The sequence below is a fragment of the Pseudopipra pipra genome, chromosome 3 (genome assembly GCF_036250125.1).
Source record: "Pseudopipra pipra isolate bDixPip1 chromosome 3, bDixPip1.hap1, whole genome shotgun sequence".
Taxonomy (NCBI): domain Eukaryota; kingdom Metazoa; phylum Chordata; class Aves; order Passeriformes; family Pipridae; genus Pseudopipra; species Pseudopipra pipra.
This window is the reverse complement of record NC_087551.1, coordinates 80,128,135-80,150,279: the sequence shown is the minus strand read 5'-3', so window position 1 is coordinate 80,150,279 and position 22,145 is coordinate 80,128,135. Positions and strand designations below refer to the sequence as shown.

The window sequence follows — 22,145 nt, the reverse complement described above, 5'->3', positions numbered from 1 at the left end:
CCGCGCCGGCCGCGCCGGCTTCCGGGCTCCGGTTTAAATCCCCCCTGGGAGGGTGCGGGCCGGGGTGTGGGATGCGTTGGGGTCCTGGGGAAGGGGTGAGGGTTCTCGTCGGGACAAAGGGTGAGAGCCCTGTCTGGTCTCCGAGTGGCTGCGATAGCGGCTGTGGTAGCGGCTGTATGTCCGTGGGTCGCTTGTCTGTATGTGAAAAAGGGGCAAAGTGCGTTCAGTGGCCCGCATGGCCAGGGCAGAGCAGGGAACGTGCGGGAGTCGGAGGTGACAGCTAAGGACACGCCAGGAAAGGCCTCACGGTGTCGGGAACTGTATCTCAGGGTAACCGATTGGTTTCCCCGCGATTGCATAAAGGGCATTCTTGCTTAAGGAGGGCGGTGAGGGAAGAGTGCTTGTGGAAAGAGTACAGCTCCTTCCTGTGCAGCTTCCTGATTGAAATAAACTGTGTTGCAGTTCACCCCGATGGAAAAGCTAACAGAGGTTGATAGCCCCCCAAAATATATGTAACTTTTAGCTTTTCTGGATCTTGTTAATTTAACCATGGTCATAAAGACAGCTTGTTTTTGGAAGATAAAATGATGAATATGACCTTGTAAAATTTTAACACTTTGTTGGTTTTTTATTGTGTTCTGAAATGTAAGGTAGGCTTTCTCTAACGGTATAAAAATCCCACAAACCTTACCATCATTTGGAAGCAGGGATTGCTGTATACACGTTTGGTGTGTGGCATATATTGCTAATTAAGCCATAGCAGCACCCATTCAGCCTAAACACAAATGTGCTTTGCTGGCAGTGTGGTTGTGCTGCCCTTAGTATGGCCGAGGTTCCAGGTGGTGGGGTGACCCGGCAGAACCTTTCTGCCCAACGAATGATTTGCTTTCTGGGACAGATAGCTCATGACAATGTTGGAGCAATTAGGTGAAATTCACATTTGCTTGAGTTGCCTCGGCCTGTAACTGATTATGGAAAATAGGAGAATGATTCCTCTGCTGTGAGCTTTTCCTCTGCACAGGAAGTACTTGGAGTTTTTTCCTTGGAAAGGAGGGTGCTGACAACCCTTTCTAACACTAAGACAAGTTCTGATTCTCCGTAGCAAGACTCAGGAAATGTACTGCTGTTATTACAGTCTTATAATTGTCCTCCTATTACTATACCGGTACTACGACTTCTGTGGACATTCTTCTTTGCAATAATAATGGCTCATTTTCCATTTTTTTAATTCTTCATTTCTATTACATTTCCCTAAGCAGATAAGTTTCCCTGTGTTCAGGAATCATCACTGAGTACTCTTACCAAGCACTTCACCCAGCAAAACTAAGGCAAAAGTGCTCTTGCAGGCTTTGAATTAAGGAAGCCCTGTGTGTGTGATGTACCTACTTAGTTTGGAATGTCCTTTGCCCTGCTTCTGCCACCATCTATATGTTGAGAAGTGCTTGTGTTTGGGTGCGATATTGGAAAAAAAGATAAATTTCAGAATAACCAGCATTTTCCCACTGAACTTAATATTTTAGATACATATTCTGCATTCAGCAGCAGCAAAGATTTGGTTGTTAACTCATGTCACACTAGATCCTAAGGACCATTCAGGTGCAATTTAAGTCAATTAAAACAGTCTGAGGAATCCGGTGAAACTTCATCAAGATAAGCTACTAGAAAGTCAACTTTTGCCAGCATAGGCAGCACTGTAATTGTAAGCAATTGATTAGAACCATGATTGTCCTAATCAACAGAATTACTTGGCTTTTATCTGACCTTTAGTTGGTTGAATTAAACTGAAGTCTGATTAAAGTCAAAACAAAAATTCACACAGCCCTTTGCAGCAAATTAAACCCAGCTAAACCATTGCAGCTTTGCATGTAGACAAGCCCTAAGGCAGCAAAATGTCCAACAGCAGTGACAAAGTGCTTGATGATCGTCAGGGAACATGTGTTTTTACTTTCATGGTGGCAGGAAACACCATAGGGTCAAGGCTGCAAACCACTGTTTATATTGTTCTTTCTTCTACTTACTTATTATATAACCAATTTGCAGTGCCCCATTATGTGCTACATGGGGTGCCTTTAAAATTATATATTATAAGCATATTTTTAAGATAAATAATACCCACACATTTTATTAATACTGAGAATGGGAGAGCTTATTCATAAATGGTGATGTGCTAGATTTTATTGGATCTGCACTTCAAGCACGACACCTGTTAAAAAGACAAGTTCAGATGTAGGACAACTTTTTGACCTTTCTATAGCCTTGAATGAGGTGGGAAAGCAACCCTTTCAGTGTATTGCTTTGGGACTGTGATGGGAATGTCATAGGTGACCAAGTGTTGGGCTTTGCATTCTCTTTTCTTCCTCTTCCTTCTGCCATTGCTTTGTTTCCCCATTGTTTTTTGTTTTCTTTTCTTTGCTGTCTTCTTCTCATTCTCTTTATATACCATCTTGACTCTGCTTTCTCTTCCTTTTCCTTGAGACATCCTTTTAATTTGATGTGAGGTCCACATCACAGTCCCTATCTTTCTTTTATGCCATCTAACCATATTCCTTCCTCTTCACGCAGTGGTTCATTTCTCATGCTTGCCAACATGGGAGCATGGATTAGTTGATCTATTTTCTAGGACTTATTCACCTCACTCAAAGTGAGCAAAACTCACTTTAAGCATTGTCATGCTACTTGAATTTGGATATGCATACCGAAGGTTTCTTACTTGTGTATCAGGCACACGTTTTATTTGCCAGTTTTGTGACCAAAATGTAGTGGAGGTTATCTGTCAGAACATCAGTGAAGCGTTTGTATGGTGCCAGGTGAGAAGGATGATTTAAGTTGAAAAAAATGGGGGTTAGTGCAGGAGTTGTAAGGTGGGAGAAACAGCCAAAATAGAACTGGAATAAATTTCTCAGTCTGTTTTGCTATACAGTCACATAGATAGTGCTGGCCAAAGAGGAAGGATGCACAGGAACAGGAGTGAAAGGCAGAGTCAGTGAAGGTTAGCTCTGCTTATTTAGATGCTGGTAAACTGTATGAAAAATTGTGATCTGAACCTGCAACATGCACTGATTTTCAATAGGACAAATCTATTTCTTAGGCCCAAGATACTAAGGTATTTCCAGCAGAAGTACAGAAGTATATTTCACAATATGAGAGACATTAAAAACACCTATTTTCTCTAAAATTCTATATATATTTCCACATACTCAGGAAAGATAAATTAACACCAGAATCTGTACAGGTAAAGATGACTGAGCTGATTAGGATAATAGAAATGGAAAAATTAGAGCAGGAAATTAAAGTGTTGTTATTTAAGGATTTTTACCCTAACCAAATAATTGTTGAAGTGTATGATTTTTCTCTAAAACACAAGGAAGAAATAAGTTCAGGAGATCTATTTTTGTGATGAAGACTGTCAGTTACCTCACCCAAACTCTAAATAAGGGAAAGATTTATAAGTGCCAGAGGAATCAGTTTCCAGAGCGCTCTTCCAGTAGGAGTAGTATGGGTGAAAATAAACAAAATCAACACCAAATCTTTAGACTAGAGTTAGGTGGGCTTTAGGTAAGGCTTATTATTTTTTTAGAAAGGGGTTGTATCGTACAGTTGCTTTCAGAGACATGAGACTACTGAGAATGACCCAGGAAGTTCTGTAATATAAAGTGACAACAACGAAGTCACAGCAAAACTAAACTTTTTACTGGATGGAGTTGATTTTCTTCACAGTAGCTAGTGTGGGATAGGTTTTGGGTTTGTGACCACAACACTTGATAATACAGGGATGTTTTCATTATTGCTGACTAGAGCTCATACAGTGTCAAGGCCGTTTTTGTTTCTCACTCCACCAACAAGGATGCACAGTGAGTTGGAAGGGGACACAGCCAGGACAGCTGACCCCAACAGACCAAAGGGACATTCCATATCATATGGCATCATGCTCAGCATATAAAACTGAGGAAAGAAGAAGGGAGGGGTGGGAAGTTCATAGAGACAGCATTTGCCTTCCCAAGTCACTGTTACATGGGATGGAGTCCTGCTTTCCTGGGGATGGCTGAACACCTGCCTGCCTGTGAGAAGTGATGGAAGAACTTCTTGTTTTGCATTGTTTGTGTGTGCAGCTTTTGCTTTCCCTGTTAAACTGCCTTCATCTCAACCCATGAGTTTTCTCACTTTTACCTTTCCAGTTCTCTCTCCCATCCCACCAGGAGAGGGTGAGTGATTGGCTGTGTGGTGCTTAGTTCCCACCTGGAGTTAAACCATGACAGCTTGCAAGGAGGTGAAGCAGGAATAACCCATTTGAGTCAGTTCACGTGTATTCAGAATAATATATCAAGGCTATAAAAAGAAAATTACTAAACTCACTGGAGTATATGCATGAATTGTGCTAACAGACCTGGATATACAATAATTAGGAAGCAGTGAGTGAAATTTTGCAGCTCTGACTACTGCAATTACCTCAACAATTTTAGGAAAGCATCAAGTAGTGAAGCATGGACAGTGCACTTTTCTGTCTGTTGTCAGTCACAACCTTATGTAGGATCACCAAAAAAAAAGTAATGGAGTATAAGGAGAGCAGTGTCATGAGGTATTGGAAATGCTACTGCAACCTAAAGAAAGATTGCCTTACATCTTGCATGCCCCTACCCTCCGATGTCAAACATTTTAATACGCAAACATTTACATGTGGCTATTGGCTATCTTCCTCCCTTTTACTATTGTAAAGAATTCACATTTTTAAACTTCACTTATGATTTTCTCTGCCTGGATTTTGAAGAAACGCTGCACCAAGCTAAACTCTGCATTGCTCTTGATCTTAAAAAAACCTGCCACAGTGCTTTAGCAGAAAGGAAAACTATATTTCTTATGCGAAGATTTTTTTTCCAAAGTGTTCTCTTACATCTTTGTGAAAGAATTTTTAATAATTGATTCTAAGGGTAAAGGAGCAGCATGGTATTGCATATTAACTGGAGAGTAGAATCAAATCAACTAAAAATCCATTGAACTGGAATGCTGAAAAAAATTACAGGCCAAATACTAATCATGTGAGTAATACTGAATATGTGAATTAAGAGCCATTGGAGTAAAATATGCTGAGTTGTAAAAGTTCCTCCACTGTTGTGGTAGACTAGAGCCTGGATCCTCCGTGAGCTTACACAGCTTCCTTGGGTTGAGATATAGTGCAGGTAAGGCTTTTCTTCTGTGCCAGTATGTAAAAGAACAAACCAGCATAGGACAGAGAGACAACTGAGATGTATCAGCTATTTCCTACTGATTTCCTCAGGTCTGGGAGAAGGTTTGAGACACTATCCATTCTGTTCACTTGCAGCACATAAGAAATGGGCGTGCACTTTCCATTGCAGATCTGTTGCCTCTTGGGAAATTTTGCATGGAAGCTCAGTGGAAACCAGCTGAAAATTTCACTTTTATTAAAGCTCAGTATTCTAGTTTTCTGCATTGAGCAGTGAAGAACTGGGGACTTAAATTAAAGCTCTTATTTTTCCAGATCATTTACTAAGGTTCAACTCCTCTGTCACTGTCTTATCTGTTGTACCCATCCTTTTGTTTTATTCAGATAGCACCTGGCTATGTTTCATTCTCAAACACCTCCTCCCTACCTCTGCAGCTGGCCTTTGGGATGCTCCCTGGTTCCCAGGCAGGTGGTATGTATGTGTACTGTACCTTTTATACATACCTACTTCCTGACCTGCTTCTCCACCTCTGATCTAACATCCCTCTGCTTGCCCACCTCTGCCCATGCTGTGCAGTGCGTCTCACTTAGCATACCTTTTCCATTCATAAAACAAAGGACAACACCCATCTTCTACTGGCAAATCCCTTCCTTGTCCTTTCTTCACCACCACTGGTAATTCTGTCATCCTCCAAGCTCATTTGCTCCATTTTCTCTCCCATACGAAAGCCAGTTTTAGGTCATGCTTGTTCTTCTGTTAAGTATTTACAATGACCTGTTTCCCCACTTCAGACGTCGTTTCTGAAATTCTTCCCCAGACTTAGGTCACCTCCAGCCTGAAGATGCTCATAAATTACCAGCTTTCTAGAACTTTCTCCCATGGAATCTTTAGTTTCTCCTTTCTACCCACAGTTCAGGGTCTCTCTAATTACCATTTCAGGAGATGAAGTTTTCACTGTCCTCCTCACTCTTTTTCCTCACTAACCAGCAGCACCTCATCACCCTTGTTCTCCTTCTTGGGCATTCTTGGGTTGTTCATCCCTTCAGTTTCAGGCCTCATTGTTGGGGCCTGGCATTCTCCTGCTGATGCATTGATTTGGGATTTGTGTCAAACCCACACAGTCTGGTTCAGCCCAGCTTTCCTCTAATTGCTTCCTTCCCTCCTTCCTTCCCTCCTCCTGCTTTCCTAAGAGGACTTTGACTCATGCTGCCCTTTTTGTTTAAGCCTGAAACAACTGCACCTAACTTGTGAACCAAATCCATGCTGTCTTCATTCGAATCTCCCTATAAAATATACTTCTGGCATAATGCCTATCCAGCTCAGATTCCTCTGCTGAAATATATCCCGTTCCTCTATAATAAAAACAAATCCTGTTTCATAACAAAACAAAAAGAACTGAGCAAGAGACTGACTACGCAATTAATTTTTGCCGGTTGCTTTCTGCCAAGAGCAACATGCTTGTTCTTATCCCGCTTAGGATTGTCCTCCCCATGTGCCTCCTGTTTGTCCTTTTGTTTTGTTATCGGCTTTCGGCTTTCGAGTCCTTCCTGAGTGCTCCTGGCCTGATCCTGCGCTCACATTGGTGTGAAGTGAGAAGTAACTCTGCTGCATCAAACAGAGCTTTGCCAAGGTGAAATTTCTGTGGAAGGCCATCAGCCCTTTGTTTTAATATTAGCTAATAAAGCCTGTGCACAGCTTCAGCACAGCACTCCAGTTTTAATTAATAAGAATTAGCATATACATCTACATACACTGGTTTTTTTCCCCTTTGTGGGCTCAACTACTTTGAAGAAAACCTCTTTGTATGTCTTCCTGGTTATGCTATGTCTTGACATTAAAAAACCCCGAACGAATAAAACCAGAAAACCAAAGTAGCATCAAACTCCCACACAAACAAAAGGCTTTGCTGCTGCCGGTGGCCGGGAGCACTGGGAGCAGCTCTTCCCGCCTGCTGAGAGGAGCCGGCTTCCAGCCCCTGCTCCTCACCGCTGGGGAGCCGTCCAATTCCCAGCCCACCATCCCTTCCTCCGCCTTTGCACAATCCCACTGCAGAGACTTCCCAGTCCTAATTGGAGCCTCTGGGCATTATTGTATTATTATTATTTAATAAACAACTACATAAAACACTGGTTGACATTTAAATAAGAGTAAAGAAAGGAAAGCTCTGACTTCTAGACTGTTTTGTTTTCCTGTTGACTTGGGTGGAAGCCGGAGTAGGTTTTCTATACAATACCCACACTCACACAACACATGCTTATCTTTAATGTTATAGGAAAGGCACTACTAATGTGGGCCCAGTGCAAATGAGTGGGCCAGACTCTACTGAAGCTCTTAACCCCTGTTGCAACATAAACTGTAAATGTAGAGTCATAACCTGATTGTTCCTGGATAAAATGTGCAGCTTTTCTTGCTTGAGCTACAATTTGCAAGGGTTCAGCCTCATTTTCTGCATTGGCACCCCCAGCATGTCCTTCTGAGCAGTTATCTGAAATGTGCAGCCATCAGGGTGCTATTAAGAAGAACAAATGGGAAAGATAGTTTTATTTTTGCATTTGTAAGTTTGAGACATTCCAGTGTGAGAGTTATCAGGACAAAAGAAAACGGTGGTGTCCTTGACGTGAACATAGAGGAGCACAACTAGTTCAATAAGGTTTTGAAAGAAAAACAAAGAGCTGAAGGCCAGAACTGACTCCTTTAGAAACAAGTCTAAAAGGAGACAGGATTCAAAGTGCTTAAAATATTTTGGTGACAAGCAACAAAGAAGTGGCTGTTACTAGAATTAATTGAATAAAGGAAAGGGAGAGAAAATCTTGAGAACTTTCTAAAAAGTGGAGATTTGATGTGTGGGGAGTATAAGGACAAAATTCTCCTGGGCCACGACTGGAGCTCTGAATCAGCATAACTCTTTTTCTTGAAGAAAGTGAAAACTAGACAAGGGTGAGTACATACACCCTTATTATCCTTTTTCATTGTGGATCAAAGAGGAGGAATTCACAGGGCTGCCAGCTCTCCACTTTTCCTGCAGTGAGTCTGGAGTGCAGGCTGGGTTTATTTCCCTCAGTTAGGCAATACTTCTTTATTACTCTAAATGATCAGGTCCTTTAATGGACTTTTTGTGAGATCTGAATCCTATTTGCTGGCTTGTGTTTTTAATGTATTTAGTAGGAGTGAAGCATTCTTGGTGTTTATAAAAATTATGTACATACATGCTTTAATTCTAGGGAGTTCACCCCTCATTCTTCCCACCATTTCATTACATGTTTGCTTTTCTGTATTATATATTAAAAACTTCATGCAGTGGCTCACTTGCATTTACATATGTGGACTGTAATAATTCTGTGATGTTGCTTGGAACTTCTGTATGAACATGTTATATAGAGTCAATGTGGGCATGACAGATTGCAGATTTTTTTGCAGATAAACACAGTCAGTGAATGCAAATATGATTGAATTTGTGTGCAAGTTTTAATATCTAAGCAGAGCTTATAAATGCATAACACCTGTAACCACAACTGTCAGTGCAAACAGGGAAGCTAATTTTAAGGCGTTTGCTCTGATTTAAAAGTGCTGGACTCTGAAATATTTCAGCTGTAATGGTGGAGATGTTTTGGTCCTCTGGAAGGTATTTAAGACCCTGTTATTAAAGAATACAGCCTTTATTAGCAGCTGATATGCCACACTCCTTGTGAAAACAAGTACCAGAATGGTGAGGACTGCCTTATGAAGCAACCTGTGGCTTTTTAAGACATTATGGAAATCTTACCGTGAAATGGATTAAAAAGTGCTGGTTAAAGGTCTTAGGGAGATTGGCATTAAGCATGGAGAATTTATTTGGAAAGCAAAATGGGAACTTATCGGAAGGGTGCTGGATTTCCATGAGTGGCTGTGTAGCCAGTACAGCTGTGGTCTCAAAGCAGGGAACTTGCTTAGGAGAGGCACTGCAGTGGCATATAATGTAAGGAGAAAATGGAGTATGTCTGAATATGGGGTGTAGTAATCTTCCCCTGGAGGGAGATGGAGTGACTGCTTTTTGTGAGAATACTGAGACAAAACATATTGAATTGTTACCAAAGATGTAGATGAGTGAGTTCTGTAAAGTTTTCTGGTGCATTTTATCAAAACCATTTTATCAAGGCAAGGTTGAATGGGATCTAGTAGAGTTGTAACTAGATGATCTTTAAGGTGCCTTCCAACTCAAACCGTTCTATGATTCTATGAAAATTGTTCATGTCACAAAAAGAAAGAGGTACATACAAGTCCAAGAATTTAGTCAACAAAAAAGGTAAAATGAATCTCTTTCAGCACTTTCTTTTTTCATGAATACAAATCTTTGCTTGTTTCTGTATTTGGTGGAGGTAAAGTTGACCTTAATTGGCTTGCAAAGAATTTCCTAGAGGGATAGTTCAGGTTCAGCATGTGAAGGAAATTGTTTTGAATTCACTGGAAGTCCACCAGCTCTTTCTAAGTAAAACCATATTAGAGTAGCTGTTGAACTGCTATAAGAAAAGTTATGTTTCTCAGACAGAGGAAATTAAAATGTCTTTGTATTTGCATTTCTTTAGAGCTCAGTCTGAGTGGTTTATTGGTGGAAAATCAGGAGACAATCTTCAAAATGGCCAGTAAACTGAAGAAGCTAGGCTGAGAACATATATATCTTCCCATTTGAAAACATTGCCTGTTGCTTGCTATTACAGAGTACCTGGAAACATTGGTAAAAACCAAATTACATTAGTCCCATTGTGTTTTAGAAGCTCTTTTTTTCTGTGTAACATTAGGATGATGTCAGAGGCTGATTGTATGTTAGGTTGTTCCAGTAAGAACAATTAATGTAGGGGCAAAAGCCAGTGAGGACCCTGTCAGACACTGAACAATGTTTTTGGGTTTTATATACTGATTCATCAGTGTTTATAGGCCTCCAACATGTAAATCACCCTGAGGTAATCTGGAAGGGAAGGATATGAATAAGCCAATTAAATTGGCAAAGAGCCTAAGGAACACCCTGTTTAGGGATAAAATCACATGCCTGTCCTAGTGCCAGTAGTTTTGGAGAAAGAAGTAGAGTTAAAATCTTTGCAGTTAATTTCTTTGCAGAGAGAGCTGATTTAGAAGACTTTGGTCTTCTCCTCTTGTATGTGTGAGCTCAGGTGACTGAGATAAGGTAGTAAGTGTTGTGTTTTCTGCAAGTAACTTTTATTTTGATGACACAGAAGGATGTCATCAAGGTTGCAGAGGGTGTAGGAACTAGTTGCCTCATTTATGGTAATTATTTCGTATTCAGTTTTATGATATGAGCATTCAAAGGACTGAATTGCCCTTTATCTTTCCAAGTACCTCCTCTTTTTTCTTTTTTTTTTTTTTAACTGAGGCACAGTTTTCCATCAGGAAGCATCTCCACCTGACTCAGCAGTTACTAGCATACTTTAGGGTGCTCTATATCTAAATAATAACAAAACCAACTACTCTCTTCTTACCATCTGCCAGGCCTGTCCCTTCAAAGATGTGATGTAACAGGAAAAAGGGGCAGAGGTGAAGTAAACCTTTCATTGAAATGCAGATTAAAAAGTATTTCCATTCTTAGTTTACTTGTTTACAGTATAAATCGATTGGTTTTGAGTTTTTAAGAGGCTTGCTGCTTGCTAGAAGACTAACTTTGTATTTCTGCCATTCCACACAGGTTTTTGAATTCAATTCCAATCAGGAAAGTAGCTGGCTTTCTAGAAGAGACTTACTTATGCCTTGACTGAAGGAAATTCCCAGGCAGAACTCATGGCTGACACCAGACACTTTATGTGGGAGTGAATCATTATGGCTTCTTCAAGTGCCAGAGAAGCTATAATTGGCATTTATGTATTATTAAGCACCAGAGAATTTAACTGTAAACAGAAATCCATAGGAAATCAGGAATCACCAGTTACATTGCTCAGAGAGCTACTATTTAAGAGCAGCTTTTGAGCATTTTTCAGACACTGTTAAGAGCAGGGGAGAGATAACCTCACCTTTTTTTCCTCCACCATCTTTGGAATACTAAAAGCATATTCCTGGTTGAAGGGAAGTAACTTTCTGAGACCAAAACCAGACAGAAAGCAACAGAGACATGGGATCACTAGAGACACCACTATCAGCCTTGGATTTGACAGCATCATGAGATCCTAGATACAAATGCACGGATGGGCAAAAGACCCAGATAAACATAGCTGTTAAGATGATTTCAATGCCTCTCACCTAAGTCCACACACCTGATAGCTCAGCATGTAGCTCACACCGGTCTTCACATCCTATGGAGACAAAGAGGCACCTTTCAGGAACAATTTGTACCACTCCAAGATAGATGTTAAAGAGGTGTAATGAACTCTCTTTGTCTGTCTTTCTGCATTATGTGCTGAGAAGGCCTAGACGACCATCTGAGTTTTTTAGGCAGCAGATGTTCAGTGAGATGAATCCCAACCTTACTGTTCAGCTCCTGCACAGTCTGAGCACGCATTGCTGGTAGCAGAACAAACTCCTGTTATTACATGAGGAGTAGAAATTTTGTACCAGTTGTTTAGTTCAAAGATCCCTTTTGTTTTGAACTGGAACTAGAGATTCACTCAGCCTCTTGGACATGTCTATGGTTCTTATTCATTTTCAAGCAGTCAGGCACTGCTCAGAGCAGTGGAAAGAAAGAGAAATAGCTGCTTTCACTTCTCTTCTTGGTGTATGGGCCCTGCAGAGAAACAGGAACCAAAGTAAGGTTAAGCTGGGTTTAAAGGAAGAAGACAACGTTTGGTAGAGGAAGGGAAAAAAGCATAAGCTGGCCATGTCTCTAACTTCAGTGTACATAAACTGTTGCCATGTCCTCAGGAAAACAAGGGATTTTGGAAATAGTCTAAAGCTGGGCCACATGAAATACAGAGCACATGACACAAGCCTGAGTCCCTCTGGCTCAATAGGCAGCGCTCTAGAATCGGTATGACCTTACTTCTGCCCTTGTTAGTCTGAAATATGTAGCACAGCTGTAGGACGTAGTTCATCATTTATCAAGGGTAAATACAGTTCTGGATGGGAATGTGGAGGTGAAAAGTGTTCTGCACAAGGCGTTTGCTCGCGTGTTGTAACTTGCTGCTCAGAAAGAAATGGAATGCTTTGTCTTCTTGTAGCACTGATGAGCGACTCCTTATCATAACCTTGTAAGAGGTTTCAAGTGCATTCATGAATAGGAAGATGATTAAGATGACACATGAAGGTTTTCTGAAAACTTTTTCATATTCAGACACATGCTCATATTTGTGTTTGTTTTCATTCCAGACAAGATGTTTCTAATCTCCAGTGTGATTGGTAGACCACATCCTTTCACTCTTGGTAGCCCAGCTTGCTGTGAAACTTAAGATGAGCAGTAGGAAAGTGAGCTTACATGAGGGGCAGTCAGAGCTAAGGCAACTAATTGAGCTGAAAGGCCCTGCAATGCACTTTACAAAGGAGGCCTCTATTGTTTTGAGCAGTTACCGTGACAAAACCCAAGGCTGAAAACTTGGCAACCTGACTAAAAGGTTTAGTGAGAAAGAAGCTAAATAGGGGATTTAAAAGATCTAATTTGTAGGGTAGAAAGAGGAAGATGTCTGTGTAGCTGGGCAATAGTTGAAAGTCCTGCTCTGAACACATCCATAAATCATCATGCCACGTAGGGTATTTTCTCTTCTTTCAAGAGTTTCCCGGGATGGGAGTCTGCTCTGGCCACAGCTGCTTCTCTTCAACAGTCCATTAGAGCCCCAAGACTGAGTTCTGAGCAGGCTGTGTAGGAAGGAGGTAATACTTCTCTCTGTTACATAGCTGAAGAGTTAGGTCTGTAGCCTGACTTTCTGTGATTCTGTGATGTGCCTTTTTTGAGGAGAGGACCCATATTAATTACCCTACATCTAAGGAAATCTAATTTCAGAGCACAAGGACACAGAGGAAAACGGAAGCCTGATTTTTCCAGTGTTCAAATGATTGTATCAGTGCAGAGATTTGTGTCACAGAGAGTGCCTCTGGGCCTTCTTGCCACCGGGGTTGCTAATAGAGGGCAGAAAAACAACTGAGATCAGTGGCTTCGGTGACAGACAGCAGAGGAATACAGATGTTATCTTTGGCACTAGGCTGAGGGGGCTGCAATAGACAGTGCAATGGCTGAAAGGTTTGCCCTGTGTTGTGTTGGGTCTAGGGCTGTAAATGAGTGCTGACCATACAGACTCAACAGCACAGGTTTCACCACACTTACAAAGTGAAAAAGCTCTGGTGGTTCCCTCTTCTTCAAAGCGTTTTGCAAAGCCATGTTTGGAGTGTGAATGGTATGGACATGTCCAGTTCGGTGGAGGTAGAGGTAATAGGGGGGACAGATTAAATTTATATTGTAGCCTTGATTGTTCTTGATTTGACAGAGCAAAGAGAGAAATCCCAGAAGTCAAGTATCTTGAGATCTACTCCAAGTCAGTTACAAAGAACACATGAAAAAAATAGGTATGCTTCTTGATATGGCTACTCTGACCCTCATGATGTACAGTCCTTCCTGTCTACTTTTCCAGCTCAGCCCCCTGGTCCTACCCCCTTAGCTCTGTAGCCCCAAGGACCAAAATAACACATGCTCCTTGCTGTCTGGTGCCCTCTGGTGCTGCAATTACCTGTCTGGGCTACATCCCATCACACCCTTATGCAGTTGAGGGAACCAGCCTATACCCCAATAGGGCTCATGAACTGATATCTACTTTTTCTCCATTATAGCCTGGCAGTGGAAAGGACACTCTAGTATGCCTTGGAGCAAGTGGGACAGGCCTGGGAGGTCGGAAGAGCTAGTCCTAACTTCTCTAGTCCTGTTTCAGTCCTTGAAGGAGGAGAGTGCGAAGTGGACAGGGTCTCACTGGTCCCCCTTCCAAGTATATCTCCCTTGCTTTACTTTGCCCCTTATCTCTAGCTTTAGCCTCTAATTTCTGTCATCCATACTCTTTTATTACTGTTACCTTCATGTAATTGCCTGGTCTCACTGCTCTTTCTTCCTTCTCCGAGGTACAGCTCTTCTTCCTCTTGGGAGCTATTACCACCACTCACAGTCTCTAATCCTGCACCTTACATTGCAGTGCCCATGGCTCAATAATGTTTGGTGCTTACACATGCTCAGATCCATTGTTCAGAAAACAGGACTTCAGTACCTTTACTGTCATTCCTCTCCCCTCTAATTAATCAATGCTAATTGATTGACTGATGATGGCTCTCTGGTTCAGCAATATCCCAAGTCCAAGAAGCAGTCACATGGCTATCATTCCCACACATTTAACTGGTGCATATTAACTTCTAGAAATTAGTTGGAGCCTCTTCTAAATTAGTTTGTATGAATTGGCAGGGCTCATTTCACTGGACAAAAAGAAAACTGACAACAGAGGCAGATAGCAACAACAGACTCACAGGTTGTACTCTTGGTTTTGGTCCAAGTAGTTTCTACCATCACAGGGAATGAGTGAACCACTGAGTGGTCACTTGGTGACACAAACTGCACACTGGTGGTAGATTCTTGCCTGCAAGCTGATGCTTGTGCCCTGTTCAGTTTAGTACTCTCTTCCTAAGATGGTCCAATGCTGTTCATGATGATGTTGTCTTAGTGCTGCACAAATAGTCAGTGTGGTAAAAAGGGATCAGTTTAGAGAGGCTGAGGCTGACCAGTCCCTGTTGGTCCCCAGCCCTGCTCTTTCTCTGCATGAAACCCGAAGTGACCAAGCCCTTCTCATCTGCTCCAGTGCTTGCTCAAATCCCTCAGCTTTCTCTCATTTGGCCCTTTTTGTCCAGCCTCATTGCTGGACTTTCTGAGTTGTAGGCAGATGACAGTGCTTTTGTGCTGTTTGTGCAGCTGGGAGTAACTGATGTAAGGAAGAACTAAGCTTCACCTACTGTGTGGGCTGAGACACATTGAGTTCTTGATTGCAATCTGATTAGCTCCAGGAGTCCATTTGGCATAGACCTTCATGGCAGATTCATGACCTGAGGACCATCAACCTAATAAATTTCAATTCTCTGCCACAAGGAGCACTTATAGGAAGAAATACACAACATTTTTTCTCTTGGGTTTGTTTGTTTGTTTATTTTGACACATCTCTCCAGGAAACAGCTGAACTGGTTAAACAGAAAGTTAAGATATCTGCCCCAAACTCAACCAAACCAAATCAACCCCCTAAACTCAACAAACAGGTAATGAACTGTTTGCAGGCACTGAGCTTGGAACATGTGAGCTGGAACTGATAAGGATTGGCAGAGATGTAAGGAAACAGAAAATGAGACCTTATAAAGAGAAGTTGGGCAATCTTCAAAAAAGTGGTGCTACCAGTCCTGTCAATGAATACTTAGATATGGCCCTTCCAGATTGCAGGTCCTTTGATGCAATGCTCACTGATGAGTCATTTTGAAGATCACTAATTGAAGGATAGAAAATGGCCTGCTACAGCCCACAGCCATTATGAGCTGCACATTTTTTAAGGGATGTTTGTTGCAATCCCCTTTATTTTCTGCAGATGGGGTGTGGCTCTCCCATTCCTGGCAAAGTGGCTGGTGTGGCCTTTGGTTGGGAAAATATGGGTCCTGTTGCATGACAAGCTGAACTTCCCCTACAGGGGAAGTCACCTTCTTACTTCCTAGTACATCATCAGGGGTGTGACAATTCCCTGAAGCACAACGGAACCACACAGAAATCTGGCAGCTTTATTCAGTTTGTGGATATGAATCTGCCTCATAAAAACATCTGAATCACATTTCAAACTACCTACCTAGCTGCATAAACACTACCCCATCCTGTTCTTAGGATTTGAGCCTTATATTCTCAGACTATGCCTCCTTTTCCCTTTTTCACCAGAGCTCTTATGACTGTTGCTCCTTGCATAATTATTTGGACTTTCATGAAAGCTGCTGTTTCTGCCTGTAATCAAAAGTGACACTGTCACTCTTTGTTCATGTTAAATACAGGCGCCCAAAGTTTCTTTGGCTGCCATGCATTACAGAACTCATTCTTCATGTGGAATGGGAGGGGCACCACATTGAGCCTCACAGATGACAGAGCATGGATAAGCAGCAATCCTTCAGCTGTGTCTGTGGTGCATAAGACAACCCTTACACCTCCTTCACTTCTTTTTGCCTTTCCACCACTCTGCCTTTCCAGAGGCCACTCACTTTGCCAGCTGAGGACTGCCTGGTCAGCTCTGCTGGAAGTCTGGGGTCACAGAGCAGGAGACAGGCTGTAGCACTGTGCTGCAAGTATGGGAAGCGTGGAGTTAGTTTTGTGGAGGCTGTAAGTAGGGAACAGTTTGGTGAGCATTTTCACAGACACTGCACCCAGTCTGGTAGGCAGAGGCTGAAATGTAGTGTCTGTGCTTATAGTAAGATGGAGGTTGCTTTGCTAGGCCAAACTTATTAAGTCTGGTACCCTGCTTCAATCATTGAACACTGGCTGCTAGAGAAGATACAAGAAATGCTGTAGTAAAACTATTCCAGTCCATGCCCTACATGATTCCTCTCACTTAGCTGAAACATTTGTGAGCAAAGAATGATACCCTTCTCATCCTGTTCCTTCAGAAATATATGACGAACCCTATTGTTATCAAAGGTGCAGGTTCAATCCTGTCATTATCTCACACACTGTGCAGTAAATATTGTGACTAAGAGTTAACAGTGTGTCAACAATGATCATCTATAAGTCCTGTTGGGATGCTTTGTGTGAACTCAGCCAGGTTGTCAGCTGCCTTCTTCAATGACAATGCAGCAACTACCCTGAATAATCATTTTTTGTCACTGTATAATACAGGTGAAAAATGCAGGTAAACAATATTTTACACACACAGATATGTAACTGATTATATTACAAAGAACTGCAAGAACAAGACATTTATTTTTCACTTCTAGGAATTTGAATGAGGAGATCTCATTACCCAGAATCAGAATGTGTCTGGCTTGGTGAATACAATGACAAATGGATTCTTCAAATCCCTAATCCACAAGCATTTCAGAGAGAGAGATGGTTCAGCAGCACAAGAAAGATGTACTTTTCCTGGAAGTCTCCTGACTCAACTCCTATCCTGTACCTGGCAGTGATTCAGTAGCATGGCAGTTATAATTGATCAAAAACATACCTCTGTTAGCAAACAGGAGGAAGCTGGGCAGCAGCACCAGGATGGCGTTGGACTCTGTGAGTGCCAAGGTGGGTGGTCACACCTGGTCAGGGCTGTGAGACTGGTGATTCAGGCAAGGTGGTCAGGCTTGCAGAGGGAAAATCTGAATTGTCTGACACTGTGTGGTGATAAGAAAGGAGGATGCACAAGGAGGATGATAAGCTTGATGGGCACTTAACGGGGCAAAAATGAGAGAAAACAGTTCTTCACTTCTGTTTCTCTAATTGGTGCTTTACTTACCTTTTCCTTTAGACTGAATACTTTGTATAAGAGGAAGCACCAACTGCAGCACTGAAAGTGTGTTTATGCTGTGTTAGTTACTGTTACAGACATTGTGTAATATAGGTGGAGAGAAGATGGATTATCAGCAGGTAGCCAGCAACCTGGGGAGTTTCTTGAGCTTTGTTTGCTTCCATATTTGTGTGCATCTCCTCAACTCCAACCCGATTTGCTGGGGCTTTGAAAAAGAAGCTTGACTGTGCTCAATTTATGAAAGAGATAGTGACATCAGGACAAAAATACTTGATCTGTGTAATTCCTGAAGTTGGAGATTACTTACAGGATACGGCTAGGGCATCGATAAAAATTCTAACAAACAAGTGTAAAACTTTTATCACAAGTCTGTCATTAGGAACCCATGGAACCGCTTGTACTTTCAAAAGTGTGGACTGACTCACAACTTCAGCTGCTTTCTTCTTCCTGCTTTTATTTTGTGAATGGAATAGAGCTGTGTTGTTCTGGCTTTGTGGAAACGTTTCTACTTGCCTGAATTAGTAATTATAGAATTATAGAATATCCTGAGTGAGAAACGGACCCACAAGCATCACAGAATAGAATATCCTGTTTTGGGAGCAGCCCATGAGGATCATTGAAGTCCAGCTCCTGGCCCTGCAGAGGACCACCCCAAAAATCACATCGTGTGCCTGAGAGAATTGTCAAAATGCTTCCTGAATTCTGTCAGGCTTGGTGCTGTGATACTTCCCTGGGGAGCCTGTTCCAGTGCCCAATCACTCTGCTGAAGGACTTTTTCCTAATAACTAACCTAAACCTCTTCTGACACAGCTTCATGCCATTCCTTTGGGTCATGTCACTGGTTACCAGAGAGAAGAATATGCATAAGAGACTAGTAGGATGAGTCAACTACTTTCTCTGTCTTTTATTTGAAGTTATTTTAAATGATCAAATCTCTGTAAATGGATAAGCCATCAAAATACAATTAAATGGGAATGAAAATTTTCTGTTAAATGCCTCCTCTCTCGCCACTCCAACCTCCTGATTTGAGGTTCTTTCCTATCAGTCAGATCCCTGCACCAATCAGTTTGTGGTCACATCCCTCCTATCTCTGAGTGCCTCATTGGGAGAGAATAATCTGCCCGAATTATCCTAAAGAGAGATTATGGTTTCACTGATTAAACTCCTTGGGGTAGTGATGTGTCCACCAAAGCTTATGACTACAATTGATGATTAGTTTCAAGCATAGTCCCAATGGCAAAAAAGGCTCCTCCTGCCAAATTTGGTTAGTTTTCACAGCTGAAACGTTTGTTGATGACTTGTGTGTGTGAATAGGTCTTGTTGGTGAGCTATCTTCTCAAACATCTTGGTTACATTTGTCTTATTGCCAACTTCTGTTGGCAGCCTTTTGGAAGAAGGAGAGGATGTCATGAATGCGAAGTATGTCTTCATTTGTTAGGTCTTTTTCCCAGCACATGGATCTAAAATGGCCCCACTGTCTTGTTGCATAGATCAGTTCACATTAATTTTCTGACCCTAAATGTAGCTTTTTTCCCCTGTCTGTACTTTGTAGAGATTGGGGCTTCGGGGAGCTCCTTCCCTACTGCGGGAAAAATCGACTTATGTTCACTAAGTTCAAAAGAGGACCTTGGCTTCCAGCCAGATGTGCTGATCTGTGGGGCATGTCTGGGTGTATGAGGCATGACCACCGAGAAGACACCTATGGGCCTGTGTTTGGAAAAGAGTTGTAGGAATGCTACCAACAAGCAGCTCTTGGGGTCAGCCATGTCTGTGCAGTGCTCTTGGGTGTATGTCCACTCTCTCTTAAGCAACTGAGTGAGCTCTGAGAAAGACAGATGGGTGTTGTGCTGTATACATCACTTCCCAGACATTGCCCTGTCTGAAATCCCACAGCTTCTGTGGACTTTCCTTTCAGCATAACTGTTGCTTTGTCTGAATAAGCAGCAACAGCATCTAAAGAAGCAATAGATTTTGAGACAACTGGAGCAATCATTCTTTGATCCCTGGCAAACCCCAGTGGCTTGATTATTATCCGGTGAAAGGAGCTGATATAAATGAGTTTTCAGGAGTAGGGAACCCAAAAGAGTTCAGGCTGGAGGAATATTAGAGTGAAGGGTGAGAGGGTGCACCCTGCTCCCAGGATAATGAGGTCAGTCGTGAGCAAGCCACAGGGTCCTCTCAGAGCCCACCACTTTACAGGATTCACATGCATTTTGTAGGAGCAGGCAGGAATGTTTCTTTCCATAGACCTCTGTCCCCTCCTTGGAAGCTGATCAAACACTTTTAATAAAAACCACCATTTGACTTCTAATGTTTTTGTACTGATTAAGAACATTGACTTGGCTGACTGAACAAGGGAACCAATTGTGGCTCAGCTGCTTTATGTTGGAAAAGCTTTGATCGGACTGAGTGGGAGTTTAAGGTACTCTATAAAATGAATTTTGGTGATAAGCTTATAAACTGAATTTGAACCTTGCACAGGCTCCAGAGGGAAGGAATAAACAGCTCAATTTGTATTCTCTAAAGATACACACCAAGCTTTCCCTTTAACCTTTGGGTTTATTACCTTGAGGGTCAAACTGTTTCTTAAACTGTTTGAAATTATTTGTCCAGATTAGCTGTCCATGCTGAAGATGGAGGGCTTTGAGGATAGTTCCCAAGAGCCCTGAAGCCAACTATAATGAATGAGTTTGATGTTTTATTCAGAGGAAAAAAGCTGAATGAGTTATAGGGCTGATAAATAGCCCCAGTTCATTCACACAAAATTAAGGACAAAGTGCTTATCTTAATCCCTACATGATATTGTTAGAATAGTTTATTTCAAGGGCATTCCTGTCAGAGATCTTCCCTCCCTCATTACTTATCAGTCTCTATAGTTATATACAGGCAATTAGAAGACATGAGTATTGGACAGGAAACTCCGGAGACCATGTAGGATTCATCTCAACTTTCTGCTGAAGCTGTGACCTAACTTGCAGGGGAGCAAGTGGAAGCAAGCTCAGATAGTCATCCTGTGAAATCCTCTGTTCCAATAAATCTGAGGAGGGTGTACGTGCATAGGCATCAGTCAGAAGAATCTGATAACTGGTCAAAAAATTATTCATCACCAGTGGTGTGTGCAGCATGGATCTTTGCACAGCCATTATGGAGAGTCCAAGGGTGCTGCAAACCCAGGGACAAAGGATTTGCACATTGCAGCAGCGGTGTGGTCTTTCCCCAGAAGAGACTTTCTTTAGAAGGCGAGGTTGTGATCTGTCTGAACAGATGTCTAAATATTTTATCAGACGAGTTATACCACTGATGTATAAGTCTCAAAACTGTAGGAAAAGTGACTTTTGTTTACATTTTTTCAAAGTGGAGGATGGAAATGAAAAACCTGAAGTCTGGCTCTGTGATGGCCTTCTGCATACCTGTGGGCAAGTCACTCCCACTGTCACGCTGCTCCGGAAGTCTCCCCACGTCTACTCCAAGAGGTAATTGCTAAGAAACAGTAGCACTCTAAGCTTCTACAGTCATTCTTCCTTCCCAGCTTCAAACCAAATCCACTTTATTTATGATAATAAATGGAATATTTTTTTAAACCTAGAACTACAGTTTGTGCCCTAAGTATGTTCATCTCTCTCTTCATCCCTCCCAATGACTTCTAACCTGATACCTAACTTCAGGTAAGTGTAGAGGCCTCAATGTTGTCAAAGTTACACTAAATTTCCATAAAATTGGGAGAGCAAATAATTCAAATTCGCTTCTACTGAGAGAGAAGTCTTACCAGATATCAGAGGGGAAAGGGAAAAAGGGACAAAGAGAAAGACATAAGAAACAAGTCTTCGTTTGCTCATTCTGTTGTACACACTCATTTTGGGTTTTTGTTTTCTCATGACTCATCATTCTCTAAACCTTACTTGGGATTTGAAGTGTAAATTAGTATATTAGCAATGAAAAATTCATCCCATTAGCCCATAGTTGCTCTCAGCAGTGTATCTGGAAAGGCCTAATGCTCACCTGGTATTTACTCTCCACCCATGGCAGAGGTAGAAATTAAGTAGCAGGGACACTGAACATGCCAAGAGAACAAGTCTGCTAGGAGGTGGAGCAGGTCCGTTCATCAACCAGCTTCACCATATGCTAAGGGAATGCAATAATATACGTCTAAATTGGAGACAAATTGCAAAAAACTTATTTGTGAACTAGGGCCCCATTTCTTGGAGTAAATGTCTTCTGCCTCCACTACCTTTGCCTGTGTAGAAATAACTATGGGAAAAAGCATCACAAACCACCAGTTTCTGCAAGTCTTTTGAGGGCCTTTCTTCACATACTCCCATTCAGGAATCATAAACTCCCTGAGCACTTGGTTTCCAACAGAATAGCTTTACTCTCAGCCTGCTCTCTTCATCACACATTATTTTATTCATCTGCTGTAAAATAGCAAGATTTAATTGGCAATCTGGCTCTGGTTTATTAATATCTCCTTGTGCATGGGAAGAGACCTTGAATTCTATGTACTGATTCTCAATCAACATCAACTTGATATTAACTCAATGTTATTACATTATTGATTTTA

At 41.8% G+C, this 22,145-nt stretch overlaps 1 protein-coding gene across 1 annotated transcript in view; it reads right to left on the bottom strand.

Moving 5' to 3' along the window:
* Positions 1–22,145, bottom strand: part of CGA (glycoprotein hormones, alpha polypeptide) — a 349,628-nt gene that overhangs the window by 266,180 nt on the left and 61,303 nt on the right. The gene's annotated exons all lie outside the window — the stretch shown is intronic.